This window comes from Tiliqua scincoides, chromosome 3 (assembly GCF_035046505.1).
Source record: "Tiliqua scincoides isolate rTilSci1 chromosome 3, rTilSci1.hap2, whole genome shotgun sequence".
In the NCBI taxonomy this organism is placed as follows: domain Eukaryota; kingdom Metazoa; phylum Chordata; class Lepidosauria; order Squamata; family Scincidae; genus Tiliqua; species Tiliqua scincoides.
In genome coordinates this window covers 26473409-26479408 of record NC_089823.1, presented here as the reverse complement: position 1 = coordinate 26479408, position 6000 = coordinate 26473409, and the positions used below count along the sequence as shown (strand labels likewise).

The 6000-nt window shown below is 46.4% G+C and overlaps 1 protein-coding gene across 1 annotated transcript in view; it reads left to right on the top strand.

The window, feature by feature from the left end:
- The first annotated feature begins 976 nt into the window (after positions 1 to 976).
- Positions 977 to 6000, top strand: part of SLC7A1 (solute carrier family 7 member 1) — a 52937-nt gene continuing 47913 nt past the window's right edge. Inside the window, exon 1 of the mRNA XM_066619805.1 lies at positions 977 to 1059. The gene's annotated coding sequence lies outside the window, so the exon portion shown is untranslated. The remainder of the gene's footprint in view (positions 1060 to 6000) is intronic.

Sequence of the window (6000 nt, the reverse complement as noted above, 5' to 3'; positions counted from 1 at the left end):
ATGTAGGGGAGAGCACCAGGATGAGGTCTCTTGTTATCTGGTGTGCTCCCTGGGGCATTTGGTGGGCCGCTGTGAGATACAGGAAGCTGGACTAGATGGGCCTATGGCCTGATCCAGTGGGGCTGTTCTTATGTTCTTATGTTCACTTCTCCCCCTGCGCAGCCTCTGCCTTGCCCTGATCGGAGCCAATCCGAGGCGGTGACGCTGGAGAGCAACAAAGCGACGCTGCGCTGGCTGCTTCCTCCCACGCGCAGTGCTGGGGCGGGCGGGAGAAAGGGAGCGGGTCGCAGCTGGGCGGCTCCGGCGCGTCCTGCCCTCGGACACACCTTGCAGAGGCGGCGCGCGCACCGGAAAGCCCGCTTCCGGGTGGCCGAGCGCGGGAGTCCCCCTTCTGCCTTTCCGTCCCCTCCCGCAGGCAGTGGCGCGCGCCCTTTCCAAGCCTGGCATGAAGCCTGGAGCCGGCGAAGAGCCCCATCCTAGGCATATCTACTCAGAAGTCAGTCCCATTATAGTCAATGGGGCTTACTCCTAGGAAAGTGTGGATAGGCGTGTAGCCTGAGAGCCGCAGCTAATGTATGTCTACTCAGAAAATAGTTCCAATATAATCAATGGGCTTACTGCCAGGAAAGTGATTGTAGCCTGAGAGTCCCAGCCAATGTATGTCTACTCAGAAGTAAGTCCAATTATAGTCAATCGGCTTACTCCCAGGAAAGGACTGTAGCCTGACAACCCCAGCCAATGCGTGTCTGCTCAGAAGTAAGTCCCATTGGAGTCAATGGGGCTTACTCCCGGGAAAGTGTGGCTAGGATTGTAGCCTCAGTTACTGTTCCAGGCAGCCAGCCCCGCCCACAGGCGCCCTCTCTCCACCCCCCGGACTTTCTCCATTCATTTTACTCGGGAGGGAGGAGCCCCGCGGAGGAAGGTTGTAAGCACAGCGCGGAGACGAGGTCGGCTGCCTCCTTCCTCCGGAGAGACTCCCTAGCGCTTCGCCCTCCTTTGACGCTACTCCAGCCTTTCTCCGCTGCCACTTACCTGGGAATTAGCCGGCTTCGCGCACAGGTAGAGTAAGAGCCCCAACCTATGCATGTCTACTCAGAAGTAAGTCCCATTAGAGTCAGTGGGGCTTACTCCCAGGTAAGTGTGATTGCAGCCCAAGTCAGACCCGGGGCCAGGAGAGCGCGGCATTCCTGGCGCCTCCCGGTTGCTGCTCTGACCTTTCTCCTCCGCTTCTCCCTGGGGGAGAAGAGGGTTGCTACCTCGAGGAGCCGGCTTTCTAGGCGTGTCCAGGGAGTTGGAGCCCAATCCTTTGCATGTCTACTCAGAAGTAAGTCCCACTATAGTTAGTGGGGCTTTCTCCCAGGAAAGTGTGGATAGGATTGTAGCCTTAGCTGGCTCAGCCCGGCCGCCTTCTGGGTCGCTGGTGTGGTGTGGTGTGGTGGCACCATGCACGCCGAGGTGCTCAGCCCCCTGCCAGCGCGGAGTCCATCTTGCACGGCAGCGTGGTGCATGATGCAATATTTATAGTGAGAGAGGGATGTGGAGGAAGCATGCGCCCTGCCCTGCCCTGCCCGGGTGGATTATCAGAGCGGGCAACCAGCGGGGTCGCATTGCCCTTCGCTCTCACCCCTCCCGATGCACTCCCACCGACCCCTTCCTCTCCCCGGGCGCGGATCGGATTCGGCTCCGAGAGGGACGCAGCCCTTCCTTACATGGTGCTCTCCTCGGCCACGCGGAGGGCTGGTTCGGTGGAGTGAGTCGTCACTCCGAGGCAACCGCCTGTGCTTTCCTCCCAGCTGGAGCATCGCAGTTCTTCCTTGCTTCAAGAGCCCCCCACTTCGACCACCCATGCGCTCTGCTTGACTTGTGGCTTGGCTCCAGCTGGACGCCTGACGCAATTGACCCACAGATTGAATCAGCAGCCTGCGCTGTGCCAGCTATTTATGGTATAGCAAGTACAGTATAGTAATCCTCATGGCCTCCCTTGCTTATGTGGGATTGGCCATAAGAGATGCCAGCCTGGCTGCTGAGACTCTACTTTTCCATATCAGTCATTTTCTTCCTGGCATAATCAGGTAAGCTCCTTAGAGCCCAATCCTAGGCTTGTCTGCTCAGAAGTAAGTCCCATTGTCTTACTGAGTGGAGCCTACTCTTAGGAAAGTGTGCTTAGGATTCCAGCCTTAGGGCCCAATCCTATCCAGTTTTCCAGTGCTGGTGTGGTTGTGCCAGTAGAATGTGCACTGCTGCATCCTGTGGTGGAGGGATAGTCACTGGGACTTAAGTCACTTAAGGTATGGGAACATGTGTTCCCTTATCACAGAGCTGCATTATGGCTACACCAGAGCTGGACAGTTGGATAGGATTGAGACCTTGGGCTGCAATCCTATCCCAACTTACCTGGGAGTAAGTCCCATTGAACTCGATGGGCCTTACTTCTGAATAGACATGCACAGGATTGTTCTGTTAATCTCCCCTTTTTATAATTAAGAACTGAAAGCCAAAACACAAATAGCTGCTCCCCTCAGAAAGTCAAGGCAGATGTGGCTTGTGTTTGGTATTTAAGTCACCCAGCTGGTTGCAGTGACTTTCCCCATCTAAAATGGAATGGAAATTTTGAGTGTGGGCTTGTTTTAGAGATGTCACCTTAGTTTGGTATCAGGATTGGAGATTGTTAATCACCCTGGTATCTGTTTGTTTTTTAAGCAGCTGTTACTTGTACTGCATGCAGTTGTTATAGTGGAAAGATGCTAATTTAAAACTGATTGATGAGATTCTTATGATAGGATGCATCTTTATAAGACAAATGCAAAGTGTTTTTTGTTGGTTTCTGTGGAATGTCTTAAAACTGCTTTGCCAGGGGGTACCAATGAGGTGCCCACTGGAAAGCCTGTGGTGGATTGATGGTGCTTATACAGTTTAACGAAAGCCAAAGTTGCTCATAGTCTTTGGAATTTGAATTCTAAAATATTGCTAGTAGCTATGGACGAAGCGCTGCTCAGACTTCCTACACTAGAGAATAAATGGCAACTGAAGGAGCCATGACTCATCTGTTTCAGAGCTTCCAAAACATTTGAGCATCAGGACCCACTTTTTAAAATGACAATCTGTTGTGGCCCATATAGCTTTACTAGACAAAAAAGGAGATTAGGAAAGAAATAATAATTTTATTAATTATTAATAATAATTTATTATATTGTATAATTAAAATTATTAATTAATATTTGTGGTTCTGTGCTCCCAAGGCTCCTTGGGAGCTCCTTTACATATAGTATAGGTGTGTAGGCATTTGCTAGACTCTTGCTAGAAATACAGTTCAAAGACTGTTTCCTCAAACCTTTACAGTCATTCCAGAGTGCCCAGAAGGCTGAACTGGAGAGCTGGATGAGCAGTTAGGGACTTCCAGGCCAGACAAAAGTCTGAAACTGGGTTCACGAATGATCTACAGTATGCCAATTACTAGGAAAAAATTGGAAAATGTGACATTCTAATTTGGGGGCATGAAAATTACCTCATATCACAGATCAGCATTCCAGCCAGGAGAGCAGTCTCTTTATCTGGATTTCTCACTGCTGATGTTTTCTTCTGCAAACTGAGTAATGGTGCTTGCAAAGTCTTTTTTTTAATATTCAGAAACTTTTTGCAACTCACCAAAACTCAGTTTGCCACCCCAACCGTGGGTTCTGACCCACTGTTTGGGAAACACTGGTCTACCTAACTGTGACAGTGAAACAGATCCACTAGTTGTTGCTGGGTAACTCTTAGCCTATTGTGAGAAGAAAATTGTCTGCATCCACTTGTTCATGCCATAAAGAAAGAATAAATTATTCACTTTATGATGGGCTCATGATTGCCATCAACAGCACCTCCTGGGTGATAAGCTAATTAGTGGTGTGAATGCAAGTGTTTGCTAGTGTCTTGGCCAATGGCAGCATTTATAAAATCATAGCTGTGTGTATGGAGGGAACTATGTAACTGATGCAAATGCAAGCTTTCTAGGTAGTGTCTCATCTGGCAGCAGTGTTTTCAACAGTGTTACTGTGTATATCTAGAAAAAGATAAAGCTTTGTGATTTTGTGTTTTATAATTACATTGGGTAACCTGATAACCTTGGCTCCTAAAGAGCACAATAGGCACCTTTTAGAGAAGAAAGTAGCTCTGTGGCAGAAACTTCAACTTTTGAGGTCTTGGAACAAATTACTAAAAAAACTAATGCGTTATTGAGTTTACATTAAAATATTTTCACAATACAGTGGTCTCTCCAGAATGGATTACTATTGTAAAGCAAGGGTCCACTGAATTCTAAACTTCATTGTAGATTTGTACAGTAGTATTATATTAGCAGTTTTATCCTTGATCCCTTTTCAAATGATACCTAACATGGCATTTGCCTCTTTTTGCTTCTGCTGCATGTTAGGTTGATTTCATTGAGCTATCCACCATGGCCCCAACGTTTCTTTCCTGGTTTGTCACTGAAAGTCTGATTCCATCAGTGTAGATGAGAGGTTTTGTCCCAATGTTGTCACTTTACACTTAGTGACAATGAACAGTGCTTGCCATTTTGTGGCTGATTCACCCAGTCTGGACAGATCCTTTTGAAGCTCTTCACAAACTTTTTTTTTTTAAACCACCTGGATGGTTTGGCATCTGTAAATGTGGTCCCTTTGTTTATAAATGATTGGGATCTAGACATAAATCACAGGTTAAAAAAAGCACTGGTCTCAGTACAGATCCTTAGGGAACCCCCTTGCTTTATCATCCTCTTTTGAAAATGTCCTATTCATTTTTACTCTTCCCCTTCCTATTCACTTATCAGTTACCAATCCATAAAATGACATAGCCTTTTATCTCATGACTGCTAAGCTCACTCAAAAACTTTTGGTGAGGTACTCTATATACTTGAACTTTCAAGAAGCTTTTGACAAAGTTAGCTGGATCACTTCTGGCCACATTCTTGTTGATGCTCTCAAAGAACTCTGGAAAGTTAGTGAGGCAATATTTTCCTTTGATGAACCGTGCTGATTCTCCTTCAGTTAGGTATGTACTTACAGTGGAGAATTCTCTCTCTCTGAGAGAGAGGTTGGCCTGTCCAACCTCCTTTTCTATCTAGCCACATGATCTCATTCAGGTAATAATTGCTGGCGCCCAAATTTCACAGCTGGTGAAATCCTGGCATAGCTTCACTTAATGGAGAGAGTAAGAAGCTGGTAACACTGAAGTAACAAGAAAAGCAGTAAATTGTTTGGTAGAACACGTGAATTTATTCAAGCTACGAGAATTACTTCATTCCATTTTATATCTTGTGTAAGTATGGGACTCTTAATTACTATTATTTAATAATTATGGTGTAATTATGAGACCAAGTTCCCAGCTTTGCTTACACTTGCCTTTTTGGGCACTTTGCCTATAATCACTTTCTCAGGACCAGTGTAGGCTACTTTTCTCACTCAAGAATAATCCTTTCACATGAGAAATTAGCTTGTGAGGTTACAAAGCTGGCAGCAGCATCATTTTCTTGAAAGCTCTTTTCAGAGCATAAGATCTGGTGGTGGAAGTTGTTACACATACAATTTGTGACTTAAACATTACATTGGTGACACAAATGAGGCTATTCTTTGCATTGTCAGTTGTACATTCCGTGAGTTATGTGCAAGGGAGTAACTGTGTCTCAGAGTGTTCTGTATCTTTAATATTGGTGTGGATAAGAACAGAAGGAAGGATCAGACCAAAGGTCTATTTAGTCCAGCATCCTGTTTTCTGGTGGCCAACCAGATGCTTGTGGGAATGCCAGAGGCAAGATGTTAGGCAATAACCCTCTTCTGCTTTTGCTCCTCAGCTGCTGAGCATTCAGAGACACACTGTGTCTGAACTTAGAGGCAGCATGGTTAATAGCTCTTATAACCTTGTTCTAAATGGCTCCGTCTACGGTAATTCCCTTTTTAAAACCATCTAAGCTATGGCCATCACCACCGTGGCAACAAATTCTATACACTAATTATGTGCTGT